The 26,215-nt window shown below is 38.5% G+C and overlaps 1 protein-coding gene across 1 annotated transcript in view; it reads left to right on the top strand.

Moving 5' to 3' along the window:
- Positions 1 to 26,215, top strand: part of LOC112457592 (protein Tob1-like) — a 175,757-nt gene that overhangs the window by 11,158 nt on the left and 138,384 nt on the right. Inside the window, exons 2-3 of the mRNA XM_025020759.1 lie at positions 14,138 to 14,960; positions 15,092 to 15,133. The gene's annotated coding sequence lies outside the window, so the exon portion shown is untranslated. The remainder of the gene's footprint in view (positions 1 to 14,137; positions 14,961 to 15,091; positions 15,134 to 26,215) is intronic.

The raw sequence follows: 26,215 nt of genomic DNA, 5'->3' as shown, positions 1-26,215 counted from the left end.
ACGGGCGAACAAGCGCGTTCCGTTTTCCATTCCTCTCCGACGAATCCTCTCTCTTTCCTCTTTCTCTCGCAATATTGATCTTCTCGGGTTCATGAAATTGGTAGGTGCTATACGCCGCCGCGTCATACAGGACGCGTTACCGCTTGGTATCGCGATAGAAATCCCAGCAAACGCATTGACGATTATCGAACGTTGCGTCCTGCCGGACGGACGCGAGAGCTCAGTTTGACTCTTCTGTCCTCGATGGTTTAACGATATTTAGGACAAATTCCGTCGTTTAAGTCTCGCTTCACGATTTTCGGTGATCGCGTGATCGTCGAATATTAACGTTAATGTCGCGACTCGGGAGAAATATGCCGTTAATGTCGGGAAAGATACCGCTCTTGTCGTGCATTAAATTTCGTCAATCGATTATTTAATCGGGCGACGCCTGGATCGTGACGCCTGCTTCGCCATTCCGTTCGTTACAATCGCTGACGTAGATCGGTAATTGAGACGGTCGGAGTAATTGCATTTACTCTACCGCCATGGCGTCGGACACGTACCGAGCGTCTCCTTCGTGGAATACCAATGAATGTGTTCTTGTTACCGAAGGAATATATGCATTCGAACGGATCGGCACGAAAGCGAGCGAGCGAACGAGAGAACCGGCCCGATGTTGCGCGACAACGCAGGAGAGTGGACGTTTGTGCGTCCTTATCTATTTAAAAATCAATAGCACGCTCGCGAACGTGTACATTCCAACGGAGAATTTTCATGTTACTTATTGTCTGAATCTGTCGAAAAAATTGTAACAGCGTTTTCATGTTAAAACTACAGAACACATAGGTAAAAATACATGTAAAACAACGTAACACTTTACAGACGCTTATACAATGCAAATCTTTTTACTTAAAATTTATAATACTTATTTAAAATTACTTAAAATTGTTAAATGTTATTATATAACAAATATTTGTTGTGCATATATGTAGAACGATATGCAAACAAAAGCATCAGCAGATGTGCAGACAAAATTATTGCGAATGTTGCATAACGCCAACGATCAGTGATACGTGCTAATTGGATGCGCCCAATTAAAAATTTTTTTCTATGTCACTATATATTTTTTGATAAGCCGTGTTCGTTTGACGTTTTACATTTGTTTCGACATTTTTCTGTTGCGACTTATCGTAGCTAGAAATGAAGAAAATTAAATAAAAATTACAAGATCTTCATTAATTAATTTAACTTTGGATATCGCAATTTCTCGAAAGTCCACTCAGCTTTATGTTAAAGCAGGCCTCATTCTCACTAATCAGTAGTCTAGTCACTTGATACTTCACAATCTTCTAACTTGGAAAGACCCACAGCTTCCCGGCAAATCCTTCTTTACCGAAATCTACTTGTCACGGGACAACAGAGCTGAAACTTGATCACGTTAACTTCGAAAGTTGGTTACATGAAGTAAAAAGTAACGGTATTATCATACAAATTCGGTTTTCTAAGTTAGGATTACGGGCAGACCTCACGTAGAAAGCCTCTCTGCAGATTAGCGAAACAGCGATTCTTTTTTCTTTGCTCGAATCCGTGTTTTGCCACACAATTTTGAGGAGTATACAGTGTATTAATATTGTGTGAGGGATATGATATATGGATAAAGACAATATTCGGAATATTATTCCTTATCGATACTTTTCAATGATGCAAAATGCGGGCGGTATTGTTTCTTCGAGATCTTCGAGACTGGCGATTTACATCTAAATTCTGCAACTTTAACTTGCGATTTCTCGATAATACAGCGTATTGTACGACGGTAGTATTTACAGTGGCATTTACATTCACTATTAATTCGTACGATGGAGTTCTCAGGCTCAGTAGAGCTTGGGCGCTTCTACTTAAACTATCTCTCGTAAAGAGGAAGCGTTCTGTCACAGTTGGAATAACAGTCGCAGTGCGAAGAGATACGAGGTGTTTGATCTTGTTATAAAATTATTTCACACAATAGAAACGCATCCGATTTCCCGCGACTGCATAATTAATGCGTTACACAATTCACCCCTACGGATTTTCCAAGTTTATATTTGGCATACACACATACCATGTATCTAGTTATTAATAATTTGTACTAATATAACCTGAGCTCTTAAGAATTTTAATAATAAGTTATGTAATTAAAATTCAGTCGATAATTTTACACACTCGATGAATGATCGTTGCCGTTCATTCAAATGCTTGTTTGATTCTGTCTTCGACTGCCTCTTTGTTCCTCCGTCATCTCCTTCTCTCTTTCTCTCTCCGTTTGTCTCTCTCTCTCCAGATTGGCTTTAATTGGGTCTTCGCAATTACCGCCAAAGGGGTTCCCATTCCATCTCTATACCGTCTCCTCGTTAGTACGCATCGATAAACGATGTCACCTTGCAACGATTAACGGGACAATACAGCGTCTCTACATATCTTGATCTGCATCTGTTCACTGTTCAATCCATCCATCTGGCTTGCATTTATCGAGCGTTCAGTCATTTTTTTAACAAATCAACTATAATCATACCGAAATTTTTTTGTTTAATTATTATAAAAATAAATATTTATTATTTATTTTTGGAGAAAAGGAACGCGTGATGTTAACGTATCAGTCGACCTACAATGTTGCAGTATTCCGTTTTTCTTTTTTAGTTTCAATTTATGGCAATGCTTAATCTGTGGCATATTAAAATAATATTTGTGATATTATGTTCATAATAATACATAACATTATGATTATGCATTACATTAATTATATATAAATATTTGCATTTTTTCTGCCATGGCATATTTGAATATGATTGCAGGTCTTATTTATCTTTTAACTCAAATTATCAAATATAAACAGTGAACATAAATTAAAGAAAGATAAAATTATTAGCCATGTATAAGTATTTGCAATAAATATAGATGTGATGCGTCAGCACAAGTCAGAATATTGAAACGTTGCAGCTTAAAATATGCAATCTATACAGTTTATATGTAGATGGAATATTACGTTTAAATTCAATTAAGCTATTTATCGAATATTGTAGTTCTTCAGTCTCCTTCTTTTCTTCCTCTTCTTTCTTTTATACATCTTTCTCGTATAATTATTAGATTTTGATGACACTTAAAATAAGATGCCGTTTTATTGTTTATTACCCGTCGTTAACTGTAGTACGACAATTTCTCGCAATTGTGATTACCGATGCTATCCTTCCACTTGTCTTTCGTCGTCTCGTTTGCACCCTCTTGTTGGATGCAAGACTCAATAACGAGAGACCGCAAGAGGCTGCCGAGTAGCCTAATAATTCGCCATTACGATCCACTCACGGATGTATCATCGGCACTTCAACGGATCGTAACCAGGACAACTATGCGAAGTTCAACCTGTCGCAGCCCTCTTCGTGCGATGAATCGAACGTTCGCAATTTGATCAATGATCGCGTGACAAATGTGACAATTGCGCTAATTATAGAATGAAACTAGATATTTATACTGATTTAGCTATGTTCAGGGGAACTAAGTAAAAGCGTTTTCTGAGCTAAAATTATATGTAATACAGTCAATGAGTCAACTCGCGGAGTGTAACTGCAAGGTAATACGAAATGTAGTCAACTCAGAAAATGCAAGCGAGGATTAACGGAATTAAATCGAGGCGCTTCTCTATTCCCCTTCCTCCCACCTGGTCTTGTCGTACAACTTTCTTCATAGTTCGCTGTTTCTCATTCTTTTCCCATCGTATCGATTCTTTCGCTCTCCATCGCTTCGCCGTTTCTCGTCCGTGGCGTTTCGCAATAACATTTTTATAATTGCGAGCGCAGAAATATAGAATCCAGCACCGCCGTGCGATGCTGGAAAACGCGAAAGCTTTTAAGACCAGGGAGTTAAGAGAGAAAATAAAGGAAATCGCATAAAACAGCTGCCCGTAGGAAAACGGAAAGGCCGAAAATAAAACACGCAGAAACATCCGTTTCGAAACATTACTCGAGTGAGCTCTTAAATTCACGAGAGGGGAATAAGAATGTAAACGATTTAATTTTACGTAATAATGAACCGGTACCGGTTTTATTTGAAAAGTTTTACGTGAAAAGTATTAAAAAAGAGCTAAATATTATTAAGTACTTCAGATATATCGGCATTTACAGCGATTAAAAAAAGTTACAATACATATAATGCAGTTTTTATTCATTTCGAGCTTGACAAGTGATTTTATAAGCGGAGAATATTCATTGCTTTCATATTAAAAGACTTTCGGTAGAAAAATATATAAAAATCTGTTTCTTTACATCGTATATTGCTTTTATTTTTTTTTATCACTTTTATATTGTTTAAATTATTGCAAGAGAATTATTTTACTATACTCGATTCACAGAATTAATAAAATATAGAATAAAAGATTTGCATTATCTGACCGCTGTGCCTAAATCAACAGTTCACAGTTCGAGTAATTCAGTACGAAACTAATTAAGAAAACCAGGAAGTCCTTCCTTGTCATTTCCTTTTTCTTCGCTCGGCAAAACTTCCTTGAGAGATGAACTTCAGTTTCGTGGCTTCACCTTTGAAACAGAAAAGAGGCAACTCGAGTCGGCCAAGGAGACTATAGTATGTACTAATGAGTGAGATTTGACGAGGTAGTAGTCGAGCGGAGGGCAACATTACTACTAATTAAGGATTCACGATGTGCCGCCAACTTCGAGATCTTAATTAAGAGAAAGCCATTAAGAAAATTCCTTGTTTTCCTTGTTTTCCTCTTTTTTCTTCTATTTCTCTGTTTCTCTCAGGTTCCCCAAAAGAAGCGTCGCTTTTTGTGGTTCTTGATCGTGGAAAGTTAAATCGAGCAATTGGGACCGATAACAATCTGCTCGGTCTTCATACATTTGCTCGAGAATCTTTTTACCGTTGCTTGGAAAACATCCTCAGTTTGTTACATAACTCTTTTAAGACCTATATAACGGTAAATCTTTCCATATAGAATTTCTGCAAATATATATTACTAGCGGTTTACCAGCGTGGTACGTATACTTTAACAAATCACACGATATACTCCAGTGCCATCCTAATTTTATTATCTCTGAAAGCGTTGCGCGCACATACACGCGCGCATATACACACAAGTGCATCGCAGTATCTCTTACGTTGGGGAGACGTTAACGTTAACTAAATTACACGTTAACCCGTATACCGACATATATCCGAGCGCGAACGAAATATCTATCTTTGATGTTGTCGTATATTTTAATGTAACTGAAATATATATTTGTCAAAATTCTGCCAATGGGATTTTGTTTGGTATTGCAATAAAATAGATACGGAAAGAGACTAGCACAATGAATCTGGTAATAAATCTAAATCTTGTGAAGATTCGTGGCATTCTTGGCGCGGTGCCATCGGCGATTCAATTTTGGGCCACAACCCCCGGGTTAACAACCCGTCGAATACATACCCCCGACTATGTAGTAGCTATAAAACAGATTTTCTTCTGTACGCTATTTTTTTGCGATAAAATTTCATATACTTTAACAATTGAATTTATTAATGAATTCTTTATTCCTTGTATCAAAATTTTCTTTATCACAATGAAATAAATTGTCACGTCACTCTCCTCAAAATGTTAACGATATATAAAAATTAGTGAAGGCGATCGATGCTTTGCTATTTTACAAAATCGACTCTCCTTTTTTCTAACCTTCCGCTTTAAAAAGAGACGAAAAGGGTGTGCCGCGATATAAATGGCCACATAATCAAACTGCGTTTGTCACCTGTACGCGACACAAGCGAGGATCAAACAGCACATGTATTTCCCCGCTCCATCATCCCCCTTTTCTTCCCTCCCACCGCTGGTCGTTGTGACGTCACGACGCAATCTCGCTCCCGGGAGTTTGCTTGCAAACGCAGTGAACGGAGACCGACGGTGCGAGGGTAGTTCGGGGAGACGGATCCACAAACTGGGGCGACGACAGAGAAGGACGCGCAACACTATCGAGAAATGGTAGGGAACGGTGTGGGTGTATATGCAGGGCGGAGGAGGGAGGGAGAGGGGGAGGGGTAAGTTTAGCTCGCACTGTGCGCCCGGGCATGGGCCTCTCACTCTCACCCCCGAAGAGTACCCGCGGTTGCATATACGTGCAGCTCCAGGTTTCAGCGTGCTCGTGCTGGGATTTCAGCCGCGGTTGCTAGGAAACCGTACAGTGACGTCACGGACTGACGTCACGACTGTACAGCACGCGCTACCCCGGACCAATCGTCGACCCGAGGATAGGACTGCGCTCTCACCCTCCACCTCGGGCGTGCATTCGTATACCGAGATGTTGATTTCGGAAATCGTCCACCTCGATCATGTCGAAACGATAACGCGGAATAACGCAGAGTGGAGTTGCATGGGAACGCTGTTATATTAATTTCCTGTTGCATCGACTTCCCAGCCTCAGAACTTCTATGTTTCTATTCATCCAAATACGATAACACGTTAACAATAATCAAAGTCACGAAATACCTTCCGCGGTCTTTTAGCAATTTATTTCAGATCTAAATGCCTTAGGTACTTTAGTAATATGCATTTTATATTTCGATTTATGAGAGAGAAGGAGAGTAAAGTGGGTCAAGTTGTTAAAATACGCAATTGGGAGGATTACATTTTATACTTCCTACGTTTCGAACAATTTTATTAGATTCGCATATCATCGACCGTATATATTACAGTTTATAAATACAACAGACAGTAAAACTCAAAAGTGTGCTGAAAAATTTTCTGCTTTTTTTTATCTTTTTTTTTATTTTTTTTAAATGAAGAGGAAGCGACGATAAAACGTAAAACGTGAACTTTTAACAGCTCAAATTCGCGATCGAAGCGGGCAATAATATGCCACTCGCTCGTATTCGTTTTAGAAGGTGCGTAAAAATTTATTACGGTAAAAATTACGGACAACGTCCGTGCGAATTTGACTATATATTCGCAGCATCTATATGCGCGAGTGTCTTCATACCTTTTTAATTTCGATGGCCAATGGGGCGGTTTTAACCTATGACCTTTTCGCGAACAATGATAATGCTATCATGCCGCATCGATTATAGCAAATCGATGGACGCATCCCGCTAAAGCTTAGCCTTGTGAGATCGTCTGTTAATTTACATGTAATTTTGGATCAGAGCGCCGGAGCGGTACACGCGGGCCGATTCGATAGCATCATTCTGGCGTTTTATTTTATACTCTTTTATTTCAGTGTCCTATTTCTCACTTAATGGCTCTCTTTCGTTCCGCTGCACATCCGACGGTTTATTTCAAGCCGGTTAATTTGAATGCGCATCTCCCTCGAAATTTCAAATCAGCAAAAATATTCAATAAAATAAATCGTAATCCACGAGATGCACAGTGCTGGCTAATCATCGTTAACGTTTTAAGAGCGAAGTTTTATAGTAGTTTTGATTGCCAGACATCTTCTTGTCGAGCATATCTTTTTCAAACCTGAATTAATGATGGAAAAGTGAAAAAAAAAAAAAAACTAAATAAAATCTAATTCTTGCTGTGCTGCTTAAATGAGAAGTTATTTTTCTCTAATTTCGGAGCTGCAAATTTTATCGAGGCTCTTTGGACTTTTGACAGTTTTAAGCTTGTGTGCAATTTTAAAGTAAACAAATCTTACGCCGCGTTGTTAAAATGCCCGGTATATCCTCGGGCCATCTACTCGGTTAACGCGTTTACGAGGTATTCCGAGGGAGCACCGCGGTTAATCCAGCTTTGTGGCGATGCTGGTTACGAGTATCGGGCCCAAGAACCGAATCCGGGAGTGTTTCGACCCTCTCGTTTTGACCCCTTTCGTCGATACTGGCGTATATACTGTATATATGTGGGTTATCGCGCGCGCCGCAACCATTCCCGATCTAGGTTATTGCCGTTGCAATCGGCGCGACTGTTGCGGCTTGCCAATTATCGGGAGGAGAGCCGACAATCCTCTCTTGCATCTTCTCGGCTTTCTCTGCTCTCCCGCGAACGCTCTTCCCGTCTGCACGCCACTTCGAGCGGCGACCGCAAAGTTTCTCGTCCGTCCCTCCCTTCGTCCCGTCTTCGCGAAGGCTCGATTTTCCTATGTACTCGAGGTACTCGAGTAATGTCCGGGAGGTAACTGCAAACCAGGATCGGTTGTAATTACAAAGGATGCTGCGTTCCTGAGTGCGGATTAACGGAAGCTTGTACGCCGCGGGAAGAAAGGGAGTAAAATAATTTTTGTCCGTGCTTTTGCAGTGGTTCATTAAACTTTACAATCCGGTTCTAAGCCGCTTGGATTGTTTATAAATGGCAAATTTAGCCAATGACGACACGCGTTACAACGATATTACATTAAAAAACTTTATTATTTCGTCAAAAATATTGGCACGCCTATGGACTGTTTATTTTTAAAGCTCCAACACGCAACAAAATTTTATATTATTGCAAAAAATTTATTAATATCTGATCATTAATGTAGAAGTAAATAAATTAGATTTTTTTTCTCAAATGGCTTTTGATATTTTATAGTAAGTGGAGTATTGATTATATCTTGCACTATCATCAACTAATATTAATTTATGATAATACGCGCTTTACATTTTTTAATTTAAAAATTAATAGAAAAGTTATCTTTTCCCTCTTGTTTTCTACTTCAAACAATGTACCTATTGTTTTGAGGGAAGAATGAAAGAAAAATAAAACTGTCTGTTTTTTCCTTTCATGAAAAAATGAAAAGAATATTTTATTAATAATTTGATCAATTTATCAACAACAATTAGCTAAAATTAATTTTATGAGCATGAATTATTTTAAAATAATAAGCAGTTGCAGAAGAATTCAACAATGTTACTCATTTTATATTACAGTTAATGATAGATGCACATTACAAAATTTGTGTACAACTGTCAATAATATGTGTACACAATAGAAAGAATTAATGGAACTTATTACTGTTATTAGCATAAGCCGTTTATGGAACTGGTTATGCGCAGTCCATGAAATATTGCGTGCTTTATATCGTGGCTCTCCGTTAAACATGCATGTTACAAAAGATGAATGCGACTACCAACGACATGCCTAACATGGGGAGAATTACTAGAACTTAATGCTATAAACATAAAATATTTGTGGAATGCGGTCGGTTATGTGCGGCTATAACAAAACGTTGCACATTGTGTATGTATAATATAAAGCGCAATGTATTATGTAATTACACATTATACATTACTTACATTTATATATGTGTGTATATTTGATGTTTCGCAGCTGCGAAATATCTGTTGTTGAAATTACACTCCGTCTCCTAGATAATTATTTAATTAGCTCTAGAAAATAATACTAATAATTTTGCCGATTTTAATCGCCACGAATATTACATTAAACGATCCTTGCCAAATTTTTGCGAAATTTTAATAAATCTAATATCTTGTAATTAAATCATTCCCATATATATTTTTCGACAACTTTGCATCAGATATTTCATTATCGTTTACCGAACACTTCGTTGAACTGTTCTCCAAATTTCGCTCAAATATTTGCATAGAACGGTATTTTCATCGCCGCGAGCGTTCGAGTCTGGCATTAATCCGTGATATTCGCGAGCATGCTCCGAGAATAATCGCGGATCGGTTGAATCCTACGGAACGGCGTTTCCGTGCAATTCCGCGTGATGCACGGCATTCGCGCGCGGCGGCGTGGCGCGGCGGCGACCTTTCCTGCAAACTAACTCGGCGCAGACACGTGCAGCAGCTAACTAACTCGCCAGTTACGGCCATTCGGTTGTTCGGCAAAGCGGACTCTCTCGCATTTACATATCGCACGTCGGCGATCGATTCGCGCGGCGGCACGCCGGAATACATAGAAACGCGAGAGCGCGCGCGCGCGCTCTCTCTCGTTATGTATCCCGCGAACGAAATTTCGCTGGAGAATTCGCGAAGATTCCGAGCGATATCGGGTAACGATATCGAGCAGCTCGATGCAGCCGTGCGTTATGTTTCCGGACTCGGGATACGCGACAACACGAGAATGCATGCGCGGCACGCATCACGTATACGCTAGAACAAAGTAACGTAACATTCGTTATATTCCGCGTTTCATAACTCACGCCGCGCGGGTCGGTAGGATTATTTATGTCCGACCGATATGATGAACGAGACGTTTCTTCCGGCGCTATTGTTATGCGACAACAAAAGTCCGCCCTCCGTCCGGTCGCACGCGCGTGGACTTGGATTTCGGTCGAGCGTTTTCTTTCAATTGGAAAAGCGTAGGAGGAAAACGGTCCTTTCCGGAAGACGAATGGAACTTTCGCGCGAATCCAAATGTAAACAGAGAGCTACATCGGTCGTGATTGTTAAGCTCGCAAAAGCCGGGATCGTTTTTCATTCTCCCGGGGAAAATCGAGTGCTTAAAGCGGACACGCGCAACTTGACCGGACGAGCCGGATTCTATCTCCGGTGTTATCCGACGAAATTAGCGCAATTAGTCACGAAATCCACTCTCGTGGTTCGGATTAACGCGATGTACTTTACGCGATATAATCGGCTCCCTCAGCGATGTCACGCCTTGATCCGCACACACTTTAAGCGTGAACGGACGAGTAGATCGCTATCGCTATATTCAGCTGTCTATGTCGAGGCCGAAATAAAAGAAAGAATATTCCAGCCAGTAATATGTACAGCTGCGATACGCTTGTCGATTCCGATTATCTACGTGCGCTCGCATGAATGGAATTATCGTTCATTTTAATGTCGATGCCATGTTTAATCGTTGGCAAGCAGTTTTGCATAAAATGCCGTGACATCGCTGACACATCGCTCGCAAAATTGATTTAATGCGCAAAGCGTATCGGCGCGTGAGCTTTTATGACTGAATATCGACAATGTGTCTCTATAAAAATCGTGCGTATACATACATGTTCTTGATTTACAAATTATCATTTCAACAATGATTTGAAAATGAAAATCACTATGTTTTCACACAATTATCAAATTTGTTGTTCGGTACGAAAAATTCGCTACGTGATTTAATGTGCCATGCATAACCGAATAACTTCCGGACGGTACTTGTACAATTTGAACATGACAAGATATCTGTGATGTGCGCAATGCGAAGTTCTGAAACTATCCAAGATGTAACAGACTGCTCCTGATGATGAAATGCATCTGACATTGACGCACGATTCAATTACAGGTGAATTGCTCGGGAGTTGCTTCGACGTTTTCAGCAACACGAGAAATACACACACCCACATCTATATATATATATATATATTTATATAAACTACGAGATAATTTATGTAAATGTAATTGTCCTTTATTATAGTAACTGATCTTTGAACTGGATCTTTGAACTCGATCAACTGACTCCAACATAAAGAGAACAAATTCTATTTGATACTTGAGGATATAGCTGTTATTATAATTAACAATTATATAAACTATAAACAACATTTTAATAATTTCATCTTTTACTGAAATACTACGATTCTAATAATATTAATGGTTTATGTGATATCAGTTTTCGATGACACAGAATATATTCGACGCTGTCGGAATTGAGAATTATGAGTATTCTTTGAACTGATATCAAACTAAAGAGAGAATAGAAAGTTACGGCGAACAGAATACCATTGATACCAAAGCAACCGCGAGAAGATTCCGAGGAATGAGTTTTGCTCGCCAGGAAAGTTTCGATGCGTCGGTAGGTAATCGGAAACTTTTGGATTACGTTAGTTCCCGACATGGGAAAGGAATAGCACGATAGCACGAATTCATTCGGAAAGGTCGAGAGCGCGTTCGATGCGTTAGATAAAATGTACTTGGCGCGTCGTCAGTAGAAAGTAACGATAACGTGTCTGATACCGAGATTTAAATTGACCATATACAAGATCCGGACAATTGAAATATAGCGAATGAATTCCTTGGCACGGATTTGTAATCTTTTGTCACAACTTTCCATTCTTCGATATCGGATCAGCTGAAATGCATATTGCAAATGTGGGGAAGCACCGCCACTGAAATTCAATGTGCTCCGGGGCACGTACTTGGAATTTATTTACGTTCCCAGATCGTCTCTAGAAAATGTTGTAACTGACATATTTCATGAGCACTCAGCGTGGCTTGATAGCTCGGTAATAATGCGGCCGTGCTTACGTGAAGAATGACGATGCGCACGATTACCGAGATTCTCCCTTCCATTTGGAAACTGTCACACGCAGATACAATGGCTTTGTATTAATTCATAGAAGGCGAATGATAGATGAGGACAAATATGAATCTATCTCATTGAAGATCTCGCGCTTTATCGGCCGGCAACAAATATCTGAAATATGTAAAAATACTTTGTTTTAATTTCGTTTTAGAAAACAATTCGAATCTCTTGTATTATAATGTAATATGCCTCGCAATTTATTATTTGCAAATATATTATTCATGAATTGTTTAAAATGTAACGTATATCAACTAGATATGTTCGTGATTTTTTCGGAAATGCCCTTAGAAGATGTACCTAGTAAATTAAATTAATTATAGTTTATGACGCCTGTATATGTATATATCGAAGTGATAAAAAGAAATGAGATGTTCAATGAGACTGCGAATGTCCTGCCTTTTATATTTATGCATTGTACTCGAAGATCTCCCCTATACTCGAATCATGTCAACCTTAACGTAACCGGACTCTCTCTTATGACAATTTCCATCGAAATCGAAAGTGGCTTTTATGGGTTGACTCTCGCCTCATTCTCGTTTTCCGCAAATTATCGTCACGTGACATTCTCGATTGTATAGTAGCGGTAGTAGTCAGCAGTTTTCTATCCTTCGATTGGATTCACCGGTGTGTGAGAAAATTGCGAAAACGACGTGAGGATTTCGATTTGGCCGGAACCCCCGCTTATAGCGTTGTCCTATTCGTTTTTATTTGCTTCTCGCCCCCTACGTGAACGAACATAAGCTTGCGCGCACGTAAGGGTGAGTTTATATTTCGTGAAAAGTATAAATTTCAACGGAAATCGCGATTCTGGTCTTGTGTGCGGACCGCCATTTGAAACGTGTCGCGTATAATAATCGCGGAAGTGGATAGCTGAACGGCGCTTAACAATGGATAATCAAATGCGAAAAAGCTCGCGAAAAGATTTTAATTCCTTTGGTTCTTATCGAAAATGTGTACGGAATATGGAAAATCTTGCACAGAGATATATCTTTTTATCGTGAATCGTATCATCGGATTCGGATACTAACATAATGTGAGAATTCGATTATAAATCCTGAATGATTTGTTGTATTTAAGCTGTTTTCGTGTTATTACAAGAAATATAAATTTTCAATATATCTAATAAGTGCATGTGATGCCCTTCGATTATTGTGTAATAATTTAAGAACGAATTTTGAAGATTATAATTAGAAATCTTTGATATGAAAATAATAATATAGGTATCTCTAAAGGCTCAGTATATAAAATATTAAACTTGATTAGGCAATAAGAGCCAAGCGTAGATTATCTTCGCTAAAATCTTTTTAATAAAATGTCAATCAAATGTCAATTACAATACGTACGTTTCAACCCTTTTTGGGGTCATCCTCAGCGCGTTGCCTACACATTACATAAAGCTAAATCTAAGTAGGGCCTTCTTTTCCCGTAATTATTGGCGAATCGGTTAATCCTAACGGTCGTTTCGGCAAGTGCGCACTCCGAAGCCTGAAAATAATAAGTTTGCAATGCTGTTGCATTGTATACATTAACGATTGAATTATAAATGATTAAAATTAGATTGCGTTCAAATCCGTAAATAAATGCCTTTACTAATTTATCATCTATTATCGAATTTTTGCAGTTTGGATGATACTAATTTTATTATTCAGTTAATATTGATAAGTTAATTTTAATTGTTATTTGTAAATTATCTAATACATATACGTTTCTATATGTTACATACATATTACAAACACAATTTTTCCTTTCTGTGCTTTCTTTTTATATTTAAAAATAAATTTAACACAAGTGTATATAGTATATAAATATTTTTAATTTCTTCAATTTATTTTAACTTTGTTTCATGCAATATAAAATTAACTTTTTCCCTTGATGCTTGAATTTAAATGTATCTCTTATTGCGCTTTAAATTTTTCGTCGGGTTAAATTAATTAAGTAATTTGTTTAATGTTCTAGGATTGAGAGCGACGTGACACACGACTTAGCGGATCGAGTGATCAACGGAATGGAAAGCCGCGTAATATATCACTTGTTTAGTATTGAGTAATTTGAGCTATAGGGAATAACGAATTCTGCGTGTATTTTATTGCGCGACATAATACATGCGGTAACGTTCGACTGGTTTGTTTTGAACGCGGCTTACCGCGCGCTATTGTGTTTACGCAAGGTTGCCGCGTTATCATTCATACGACAACGTTCGAGCAAGCAGGTAGCGGCGCGAGCCGCTCCGAGTTCCATGTATTACCTCTCGAATCGCGATCGCGACAAGTAGGATGTCAAACGCGATCTGTCCCTACAATTAACGTATGACTAATTAACTCCCGCGTATCACCGACGTCTAAGCATATCGGAACGATGGTTATTTATTGAAGTATAAATACTTCGGGCGATTTATTCGTTTCGGAAATCGAAGCAATATGAGAATTACAGATTACAGTTTTGCCGGGACATTTAGAATAATGCTCACAATGCGTTTTTTTTATTTTGAATACATATTGTGCTTTACATTTCTCGCCGATTTAAATGTAATTTGCCTATCGCTTTCGGATTGAAAGTACGAAATAACGCGCACGAATTGCAAAAATGAATAATTTAGATACAGAAAGCTGTGATATATCGCGGGTTAGGTACGGAAGAGTCATACAAAGTTCCGCGCGATCGGTACGCAATATAAACTTTCGCGAGTAGTTATCGTGTGAGTGATATAAAGAAACAACGGTTGTACAAGAGAGGAGGAGGAGGTCTGGGAGGCATCAGGCGTCAGCGGAGCAACCCTGAGGTGAGTAATGTTTTATTTATTATTATGTTAAGAAATCGATCGATTATAATTATGTGCATGCAATAATTATACTTTTGGCAATATTTATTATTTTGAGCTCTCCATAATTTGAATGTATTTGTATGTTACAGTTCAACGCGCGTAATTGAACTCCGCTGCTGCGCATCGTATCGGTGAGTCGAATTATCTTATATTTTAATGTAAGGTAATAAATTTATGAAAACTATAGATATATATTATATAGATATATTATAGATATATGTATATGCAAATATATATATATATATATATGCGCGTAAAATTAAAAATACAAGAATATTACAAAACATCTCTCATAAATTTATTATTTTAAAATAAATATGTAGGTTACGATCCTCAAATATTATACGACAGAATTATTACGAGATACATCAATCGTGAAAATTTATAAGATAAACTGACAATTTTTAATTTGAAGAAACAGGTATTTTACAGATAGAATAAGCATAGCAAAATTGATAAATAATAATAATAATCAACATATTTTAATTAAATGTTTAACATAATGAAAGCATTATTTATTGATTATATCTATTCTTATAATGCACCAGTTTTATCCTAATTTTTTTAAGCCTATTTATCCATATTTTTGACAAGTCAATTTTATATTACGTTGAAATAAAGTTGAAATTCATTGAAAATTGAAATACATTGAAATACATTTTACGGCGGTAAAAATAATTATATAATTGTATTGAATTTATTTTAAAAAATATGGGAAGAATTAGACAAAATTTCTCCATGAATGTTATACATCTTTTCTATATATAAATTAAAATTAAATAATTTGTACGGTTACAATTTGCTATTAATAATCAATATCAGCTGATTGCTATAATATATTCTATAATATATTTCAGCACATAACAAATAAAATGGCAAAATTAGCCGAATAAAGTCACCTGAGTTATATGAAATTATTACTTATCAATATTGATATGCGTGTAAATGCTCTTACGGATCTAAGTCCGCGAATTTTATACTACCAACTTTGTTTGTGTATGATTCGAAATCTAATCTCGATTACTATCTTCGTATTAGGATTTTTTAATTTTAGTCTTTAGACTGTGCTACGGAAGTATTTTACTATGGGAGGGAGTATTGTAAAACAATCTAATATTTTTTCGAATTATTTATGATTATAAAAGTTGAAATTTTGTTATTGCCATTAGTCGGTATATATATTCATGCGTTTTATTTATTGTACAGTTTTGTTCGTGCGAAATTTATTCCTCTAAACCAAGAAGGTTTTGCATGAATAAAACTATAAATTAAGTAGAACACCTGAATATATTCCGGTTGGTGGCGAAAGAAATTTTGGCTTTTATGATCATAAATAATTCGAAGAAAAGAGGAAGAGGTATGAGAAAAGTCGCAATTTTCCGCATGACATACGAATTCAAGCGAATTTTCATACCGTTGTTACTGTGTTCCCGGTCTACATGGTCGCATTAGATCGCCATAACGGAACGTAACGAACCGTCCATCGATCAAGTTTCCTCGCGTGCTCGTCGGATTTTTTGCCACTTAACGCGTTCTACCTATCCTCGGGAGAGAGTTATAATAAGGGACTATGTGATAATGCGAGACCGCGAACGTTGGTCTCTGCCATAACTCGTGTAAAAACATTCATCTCGATCTTTTTGCGATGCGCGTACCGCAGAATTAATGCCCCGATTTCTATTATCACGATTATAATGTCACCTAAATCACATTTTCAATAAATGCGCAACCAAAAGAATGATTGTTTGGATGAAGAATTTTTAGCATGGGGATATATATGTATGAGGATATCGCGCGAATCACGGACTGCAAAGATGCACGCGAGACAAGGTTGCGAAATATGAAAAGACGGGTGGGTGGGCATGGCGATACCGTGACAGGAACGAACTCTATTGCCGTCATATCTGATCGCACTTGCTCATGAATTTCATCGCGCGAATGAGCGCGGAGGAGATTCCGAACACGATCGGGGCACATCCCAATCTACCGTATCCTGTCGCCATGATGATGTCGGCGGTAAAGTCTGACGAGCGGTAACTACCCTCTCTCTATCTCTCGGCCCGCAGTTGAATTTATATGATCGGCCGAGCTATCGATCCGATATCGAAGAGTCGAGCGAGCCATCCCTTTTTTCGTGTCTCTCGATAGTTGCCGAGCTGCTGACAACTCGTGAGACAGATGGCCGACGCGTGCCGTCTGCGACGATATGCTAGCCAATATCGAACTTTGTGTCAGTTCGAGCCTCTGCGATTTTACGTAGTTTCTTACTGCCCTTTTTTTTCTTTTCCTGCATATTGCTGCATAGTTACGTCACTGCAAACTTTCGGCATAGCGTACGTAATCACATCTCTATTCGCTCTATTAATCCTAAAAGCGTCAAGATTTTGTATAGATGGGAGTGTGAGGTTTGCTACGATTCTACGTAGAAAAATTTCCGCTTTGACAGCTAATTTTAATTTCGATTTAATATGCAGTTCGTATAGCATCTAACGACAGAGATTTTCGGGAGATGCGTCACTCCAGTTGAAAGGGACTAAAGGATACTTGTAGCGGGAACGTTCTCGATTATGCATCAGTTTCACCATTGAACCGATGCCCATCTTGTTATCCGCGTTCACTTTGTGCTAAGCATTTACATTGCTAATTTTAACCTTAACGTCACGTCGCCCGGCCGCCGAGGCAGAAAGAAAATCATTGATCGCGTTAGCATGATAATTCTCTTTTCTTCGGTTTCTTTGATATACATATCTTCCAAACGTATCGTGAATAAATTGATGCCTCGGGATCAGCGTCGATAGTCTCTTCACGTTGAAGAAGCGCATCCAAAGCCCCTACGTTCTAATTCCATCTAAAGTGAAGGTTGTCTTATGAATGCCTCCGCGCGTAATCAATGCTAAATTCAGATTTCTGGTACGGCACGTGATGATCGCATCGTTGAGGTCAAGGTGTTCGCTTTGTACTTTCAAATTGTGTATTCGTTTTCTTTTTTAGAACAACATAGAAACTCGAAGAAACGACAAAGCTAAACTGACTACGAGATAAATTTCGAGGAATATCTCGTTATACCTTGGGGGTAAAGTTCCCTAACCATTTCTGATAACATCGAGATAAGGATACCCCCATTTGATGCGCGTGAAACAACCGGGAAGATAGATTCTTATCAATTTCTTAGACTTTCTTAAAGAATTTGCTTTTTTTTTATCAGTCTCGTCGTATCAAGCCTTAGGTTCTCAAACACGCTCGTGACGTATCATTATCGTGTGAAAACGAGTGTGAAAATTATATATCACACTCTAGTGTGTGATTAGATATTATCGATTATAAAAGCCGTTCGATAATAATAATAACGATATAACTATTCTCTCCCCGTAAAAGTAATCCATTAAAATTTCTGATTATTAGCGAACAAAGTTTCGATATACAAATTGCAGTTGCCATTGCATTTCCGTTGATGTGACGGAATGCGAAAATAACTGTAACGCGTTTTCGCTGAGTCTTCTAACGGAGAATAACGAGAGAAGGAAAGGAGTTCACGTGTCAAAGGGAATAATAATAGCACTTCAGCGAGCAACTGCGCTAAACGCTATGCACTTCGTTGAAGCTCGAGTGCTCATTGTTCTTTTCAGGCGTCACGCTTTACTTACGGCGAAAAGCCCTTTTTCCGCGTTACATAGATTTTCATTCAGCGCCGACCTTGTAAATGTCGGGAGTCGCGAAAACGTTTACCGCGATTCAATAGAACTCCTCCAGTGCCCGTTTCGTTTATCAATACATCAAGACCTATTCTCTTCCTCAAGGACCCTTTCCTTCGGCGCGATGAGAAATTGGTTTAAGATGAATTTACAACATAGAACATTTACTCGAACTTGCCGCAACGCGGAGTTAAAAATTTCTGAACAAGTTTGATTTAAAAGTTTGTTTTTGTTATCTTTCTTGAAAAACAAAATGCAGATGTAAAAATATACATTACTTTGTTGGTTAAAAGAATATAATATATAGGACATTTTAAAACTTATATTATCAAATGGAAAGAGATTAAAGAGATGATACAGAATCTGAAAATTGTTAGAACGTTTTTGCTAAAACACATTTTCATCAGTGGATGACTATTACACTTTGTTATCGCCAATTTTTAAATAACAGACAGTTAAAACTAGCCTAATGCATTTAAGTGTTTTATTCTTATCACTTATCAGATGTACATTTACGTATGCATACGTAAGACTAAATTGGTTCGCTTCCCTGATGTGCAAATATTTTCTTTCATATGAAATATTATTGCATTTATTAGCTCTAATCAGACGTGGCGTGACGATGACGTAGTGTGCATGACGTGTCGTATAGAAAGAGTAACGTTTGAAGAAATCTTTTAATATTTATTTTAAATATTAATTTTGAGATAGTACTTGTCAGTCTTAGGAAAATTATAAAATATGAAATATATAGGTATTTATTTAAGTACAATTTTATTGAATTTTAAATAAATTCTATTTTCTGAACGACATATGTGTATATATATCTCACGCGGTAAATAAAGTCTTAATCTAAGAGTTTTTATTCCAAGTAAGCGCCATTATGCAAGATTAATACCATGCAAGCACATGTTTCTTAAAAGAGAATCATATGCAGGTTATCGTTGGTACCTTCATATCTTTATGTGTGCCTAAGATAAGTGATACACTATTTTTAGACCGTGCCCCGTTTCGTATATGAAGAAAACAAATACATTTTAGAGTTGTAAAGTAACGTCAGTTGAGAACATATTGCGAAAATGACATAGTTTAACATTAGATTAAACAAATAATCTTGTGTATTATCTTTCTATTGCTTAAAATATCGATAAAAATCAGATTTTGGATTGTATTTTCATCATTTTCCATCGAAAATGTAGATTAATTGAAGGTATATTAGTGAGACGTAATTCACTTATTTATACGAATCTAAAAAGAAAATAATTTTGCAATATAATAATTAAATTGTTTTTTCTAATTCTCAAGCCATATTACTTTAACTTCCATGATCGACATTCGCTCTTCCCTGAAGATGTAGAGTCTCATTCCATTAACTATTATGTTTGCGGGGAAGAGGGAAACGATTTGTGGCCGGGGCGAGATAAGCCCTTCGGGGAATTTCAAATAGATGTTTCGCGAGTGTGACAGATCGCTGGGATCGAGAAGTCCCTCGTCCTTGCTCCATTTTGGGGAATATACCGACGATTGAGAAGGAGAGAAAGAGAGAGCAAAAGAGAGAAAGAACGAGGGATGGTTCCAAGGAGATCTTACTATTTCCATCTTCCCATGCCGGAGTCGGATTTGCAGGAAAGAAGGACGTAGTTCGTGAATTCAATTCGATACGATCGTTTGCATCGTGGAAGTTTTTCGCACGTGTCCCTAAGCCACGGGATGAGGCTATACCGTATATATGACGATCCACGTGCGCGAAAACTACCCTAGGGACCTGTTCATGAAAATAGGGGAGGGTCGTCGCCTCTCTCTCTCTCTTTTTTTCCTTTCTTCTTTTATATCGCATTCTTTTCACATCCCATGGGATACTCGCTCGCATGCGACGACCACGTTTGCGCGCGATACACGCCGCGGAAATAGGAGTTCGTCGACGACTTCCGAAAACACTTTTTTTTCATGCAATCTCGCGTGTCGTCCGAAGCTGCGTCGCGGTTTACCTTTTCGTAGTCGATGTTTGACGTCCGGATTTACCGAAACCGTTCCTGGCATATTGCGGCCGACTGATCAACTTTTAGATATTCGTGTTATAAAAGATATTCTTTTTCAAAATATGTTTTAATATTATGTACATTATATACATTACAATGATATTAGGTATACTAATATTATTTACACTTTATGTGATATAAGGATTATATATATTGAAAAACGTAAATAATTTGCAACGTGATAAACATTTATCCAATTACTCAATTCTTTATCGCAAGATCCTTTTAGGGAAGAATGACTTTTAACGAAACTGAGGCCGAAGTTGTAGAATGGCTTGCAATAACCGCATGCTCAAAAATATGCGAGGGCTATTATGTTCCGCATGCTAATGCGCATACTTTGATACTCCCGCGTTGAATTATAATGACTAACGCGATACCTGAATATTCTCCCGAAATATTCTCCGCTATTTAGTACTGTGAAACGTTCATCCGCACCGTGCACATATTTCAAAGCTTTAAGCGGCGCCAGAATAAAATTTTCGTATACGAAGCGCGAAGGGGGCGTAGCTCCAGGTTGATAAACGCGCGCGAAGATAGCGGACGCATACGCTTTTTTCCATATACTTATGCACAGACGGCTTAATTGTAATCGCGAAACTTCGGTGGGGGTTTCCCGCGCGCGCAGCGCGACATTCGTCATCCGGCATTTTATCCTCCGCGAGCACTAGGTATACGCCTGTACGAAGTAGAAATACACCCGGAACTTTCAAATGCCCTCGGCGACTTTCTCTCTCTCCTCGTCGCGCCGGCAGAAATGTTCTTCCCGGCTTCGATCCACCTATATGCGACGGGAGATGACAGAGGGTCTGAAAGGTCGTGAGGTGACTTCGAAAGTGGGTAATAAAAGTTGTGGAAGAAACCGCTGCAGAAAAAAAGTGTTTGAGAGAAGAAGACGGTGCATGTAGGTGGAGGAGGAGAAGACAGGAAAAGATCGCTTGAGGATAAAATCGGTGTATAACGAATGATAAATCATACATGACACATCCTTGTTTTTCTGATCTTCCGAACTTATCGCGCGGTTCTCCGGTTTTACGGCTTTATATTAGAGACAAGATCGCGTATTTTTTGAAAAGCAGACGGACATCGTTGAGCATAAAAATGTCGCTGTATGCGACCATAAGAAATATGATATAATTACGTGATATTACGTGGATTAAAAAGATTGCTAAAGATATTAATTGTTATAACAAAAAAAGTCAATTTACTTTTAATTTTGATGATTTCTTTTTATTAATAAATCAGACCTTTTAATAGCGTGCCATTCTGTTTTAATATCAGATACTTATACTGAGTTGACTATAAAAGTAAATGTGACATTCACGATATTCCTTAGGCGTCTACACGCTATAATTATTGCGTGTAGTAGCGATATTATTACAATGACGCCAAGGTTATCTAGAACGTCGGGTTTTTTCAGATAGAAATGTTTGCCCTTATCATCGGTATAATAGCGTCGCGACGCTAAACTAATAAAACAAAGGATCGCGGAACACGCGTTATTTCAAATGTCAAGTTGAACGTTTCTGACTCGACAGAGGAAGCTTCCGTCAAAGAGATCGGGCGAAAACTTTCTGAACTCGTTGCTTTAAATCTACATTAAATTTCGACCTAAATAAAGAATAAAGAATAGCTCTGTATGCTACGATCGGCGTTAAGTATTCATTTATGCCCCTTTTATGCGCAGCTTCCTGGTTTACGAGGGTCGGAATGCAAAGTACTTGACGAACTCCTTCGACCGTCTGTCACATTCTCTTTTGTACGTTTTTATAATGCGGCTAATGTAACGGCGATTCTCGCCGCGGCGAGCGGAACGAGCGGAGGAAAAATAATTTCGTGCCGCTAGTTGAGAGAGTACCGCTAATTCAAATTGTCGTAACGTGACTCGAGCCCTCGGTGTAATTTCCATTCTTGTATATTCTTACGGACAATAAATATATAACCGCAAGAAGGAGTATAATGAAATTGTCGTTGTTTACTTAAATTCAGAAATAGGAATATTCTGTATAATCTTCGGTGTATAAAATTCATTACTTATTCTAAAAACTATTTCTTCGATATTCAGTTTTTCTGACTTCTTTGTCTTATCTTTATATGACAACGTTACATCTCATTGCACATATTGCATTTATAACGTTCATAATATCGTATAAGACTTTTCATCAGCATCGTAAGGTCGCGACGACTTGTAACTTCCGCAAAGCATTTCCATATCGGACTGTATCCCGAATTCGTCGCGCGGTTTTATCTTGTTTGTAATATTAAAGCGCCTTTTGTAGTTCGTTGAGGATCGCATTGGGATGCCGCGCAAGTGCAGCCACGGTGCACAGGGCAAAGATAAATATTCCGGTGCCGGAAGCACCGTGACAAGTTCACAATCACGTTCAATGCGAGGCGCACGAGGTCGTGTTTTACGATGCTATTTTCATAAATGGTAGACGACGACGATATAATTTTCGTGTCCGTTCCCATGGGAGCGGAGAGCAGAGACCACCGCGTGGTTGATATCGACCGGGACTCCGCCCTGTTCCCCGTTCCCCCGTACGCTCTTTCTCTCCCTCTGCCGGTATTCCGTTTACGAAAAATATCACCCAGAACACGATGATATCTTTGCTGACGTTCGCGCAACTTTCGACGTCGCACTTCATTTAATAAAAATTATAGCGTGTTTTTTTATGACGACCGCGCGCGGGGTAAAACGCGATCGTCGATTTCTCCACGAGAGAATCCCGAACAAGTCAAAATGATGCGAATTATCGTAAAGAGTTCTGTCGTTAATTATCCTTTAACGCACGATGCAACAAATAAATTATACAATTTAGTAAATTATACCTTAGATATATAATTATATTCGTGTGTGAATTTGTCAGTTTGCTACTGTGCAGTTATTATTGCAAGTCGTTGTTAACAATGTAACCCTTTGACATTACGAGACTTTGATGCGGGTATATTTATCGAAGATAATGTCACCGTCTGAAATAAAAATTCAAGTCGCGTTATATCCCGGCGTTATTTTTGCGGCCTTCCGAGAAACGTAATTATTGGCCTTACTCTGTCATCGTTCGTTCTCCAATTCGGACGCGTTTGCGTACCAGAATAAAACGCCGTGCCGGCTGTAAGTATATGTATCGCGCGACAACACTATTTCGGTAGGCCGCTTTTCTGATATTTCTGATGGTTGCACCCTTGACTTACGTCCGCGTGTCCGTTTACGCAATCCCGGAGATTTCCTTTCAGGAAAGTCGCGCAGTCGCGAAATTTCTCGCCGCCTCTGAGAAATATCAATACGCGTCGTAGCTGCATTGTGCTTTACATCCCCGGGGAAATTATAAAGGTGTAACAAACGGAAATCCGCATTCTGATAGAAGCGACATACGAAGTAGCGTCTTACTTTTCCGTCTCTTGTACTCTGGAAACTGTTCGCATTTGTTTACCTGCTTTAAAAAGATTGTATTTTATCACGCAAATATAAAATCTCGGTTAAATTTAAAGTTCTAAACGAATGCTATTTGCTTTGGTCTTTACACTGACGAGCTAAAATTGATTACGAAGACAATTCGCCGTGAAGAATGCGAGTCTTCCGATAGGAGAGGGTATCGGGACAAAAGGATCAACAGGTTTAGGTGGGGATCCTTAAATACACGCTTTATCGCTACCAAACAATTCGGTTAAGAGTCGATGTGGGTGAAAAACTTCAATCAAGGGAATTATTTTTATTGGATTCTTTGGGATTATCTTTGCGGCAAAGAGAGGATTAAGACGGAAGTTCTAGTCAATATATGATGATTGCTTTCTCAGATTCTAAAATTATGGAAGAGTCATCCAAATCATATTCTTATCGAATATAATATGATTGCATTCAAAACATATATTAATCGTAATAATAATAACTGAGATATATCTACTACTGAGTTTTTTAAAACTAATACACATTTGTAGAATTGCTTTTCTAAATTTGTTAATAGGTTGATCTTAAGTTTCCCAGATTTTTTCTCGCGTTATTAAAAATGCATTATATATTTATTTTTTCTCTCTCATTTATATAATTGATCTGTGCTCACTGACAGAAAAAACTAACAAGATATCATTTTCCGATGTAAAAAAATAATTTGCGAAAAAAGACGGCTTTATAAATCGATACACGCTTTTCCGTCCGGGGCGCGGAAAAGGGTGCATGGAAATTCTGAAAGTGTCAGTGATCGAGTAGCGAGGACGATCGCGGCCGGGAAGCAAGAGGAGAGGAGACGAAGATGCAAGTGGGGGATGAAGACGAATGGAAGGGAAGGGTGGTTTGTTGAGGTAGGGAGGTCGAAGGAGAACGAAGGGGGGCGATGGAAGTTGGCGGGGAAGCACCCACCGAGGGTGGGTCAGATTGAATTGCGAGAGGGTAGAGCAGTCGAGTCTACATGTTGTCGGACGTCTTGCTGATCGATAACCAACCTATTAACCCAGTAGCGTAGCGCGCTTGCGCCAACTCGCGCTCGTAGGCGTCACGGGTACACTCCCGTGACGTCACAGGACTCGTCGCAATATCGATTGAAAAATCCGGGAAATGTCCCAGGACGTCGACGCGCTCCGTTCTGGGATTCTGGGCCGAGATCCGGGCGACAATGCCGAGAGAGAGAAAGAGAGAGAGAGAGAGAGAGAGAGAGAGGCTGGGACTCGACCGCGTAAATGTCAAGGGGTGTTTTTCGCTATGCGTCCTACCCTCCAAATACAAATGTGCGTTTCTCCCCAGGGAAAAATTGCCGACGTTTATCATAAATTTACATATACACATATATTGTATAAAATACATTGTATAATTTTGTTTATATCTTTCTCATAAGCAAACGGCAATTGCACATTACATGATCAGAGTGAGTACATTTGTGTGGTAGGACAGTGCAAACATACCTCTCGACTATCGAGTGATGGGGAAATTTCGAAAAGCTTGTACTGCACGATCTATTTGATTGATAAATTCCACGCGTGTTAACTGCAGTAAAAAACTGCAATAAATAGACATGTGATTCTGTTTTATTTAGTCTCACAACGCACAATTCGTTTTTATTTAATTTCAAATTATATTTTCCTATGAAATATTCCCTCCATCTCTCTAGATGTTACATTTTTGGAGTTTCGTGCATTTATACAATTTCCACAACGTTGCATTTATTTTAGGATCGGATTCCAAAATCAATTAAATATTCCGAAATTTGAATTCCGATTAACGTAGTTGCCGAAATAATCTAATCACTCTATACATATCAAATTACGTTCTTTAACGAAGATTTTCTGCAAGGCCAGGATACATAACGGTTGCAGGGATATAACTTTGCAAGTATTCTATGAAATATTAAAGAAAGATTCTCCGCGCGAGAGGTATTTAAGTGTTCCGCGTTTTGGCAGAATTTCAGATAGTAACACTATCTCTCTCGGCAATGTTACTAGTCCGAGAGCCCACCGCAAAAATTTGGGTCCATCGCTTTTATGGATAAAT

This window comes from Temnothorax curvispinosus, unplaced genomic scaffold (assembly GCF_003070985.1).
Source record: "Temnothorax curvispinosus isolate PA1 unplaced genomic scaffold, ASM307098v1 QBEX01000740.1, whole genome shotgun sequence".
Classification (NCBI taxonomy): domain Eukaryota; kingdom Metazoa; phylum Arthropoda; class Insecta; order Hymenoptera; family Formicidae; genus Temnothorax; species Temnothorax curvispinosus.
The sequence above is the reverse complement of the archived record's forward strand: the minus strand, read 5'-3'. Positions and strand labels throughout refer to the sequence as shown.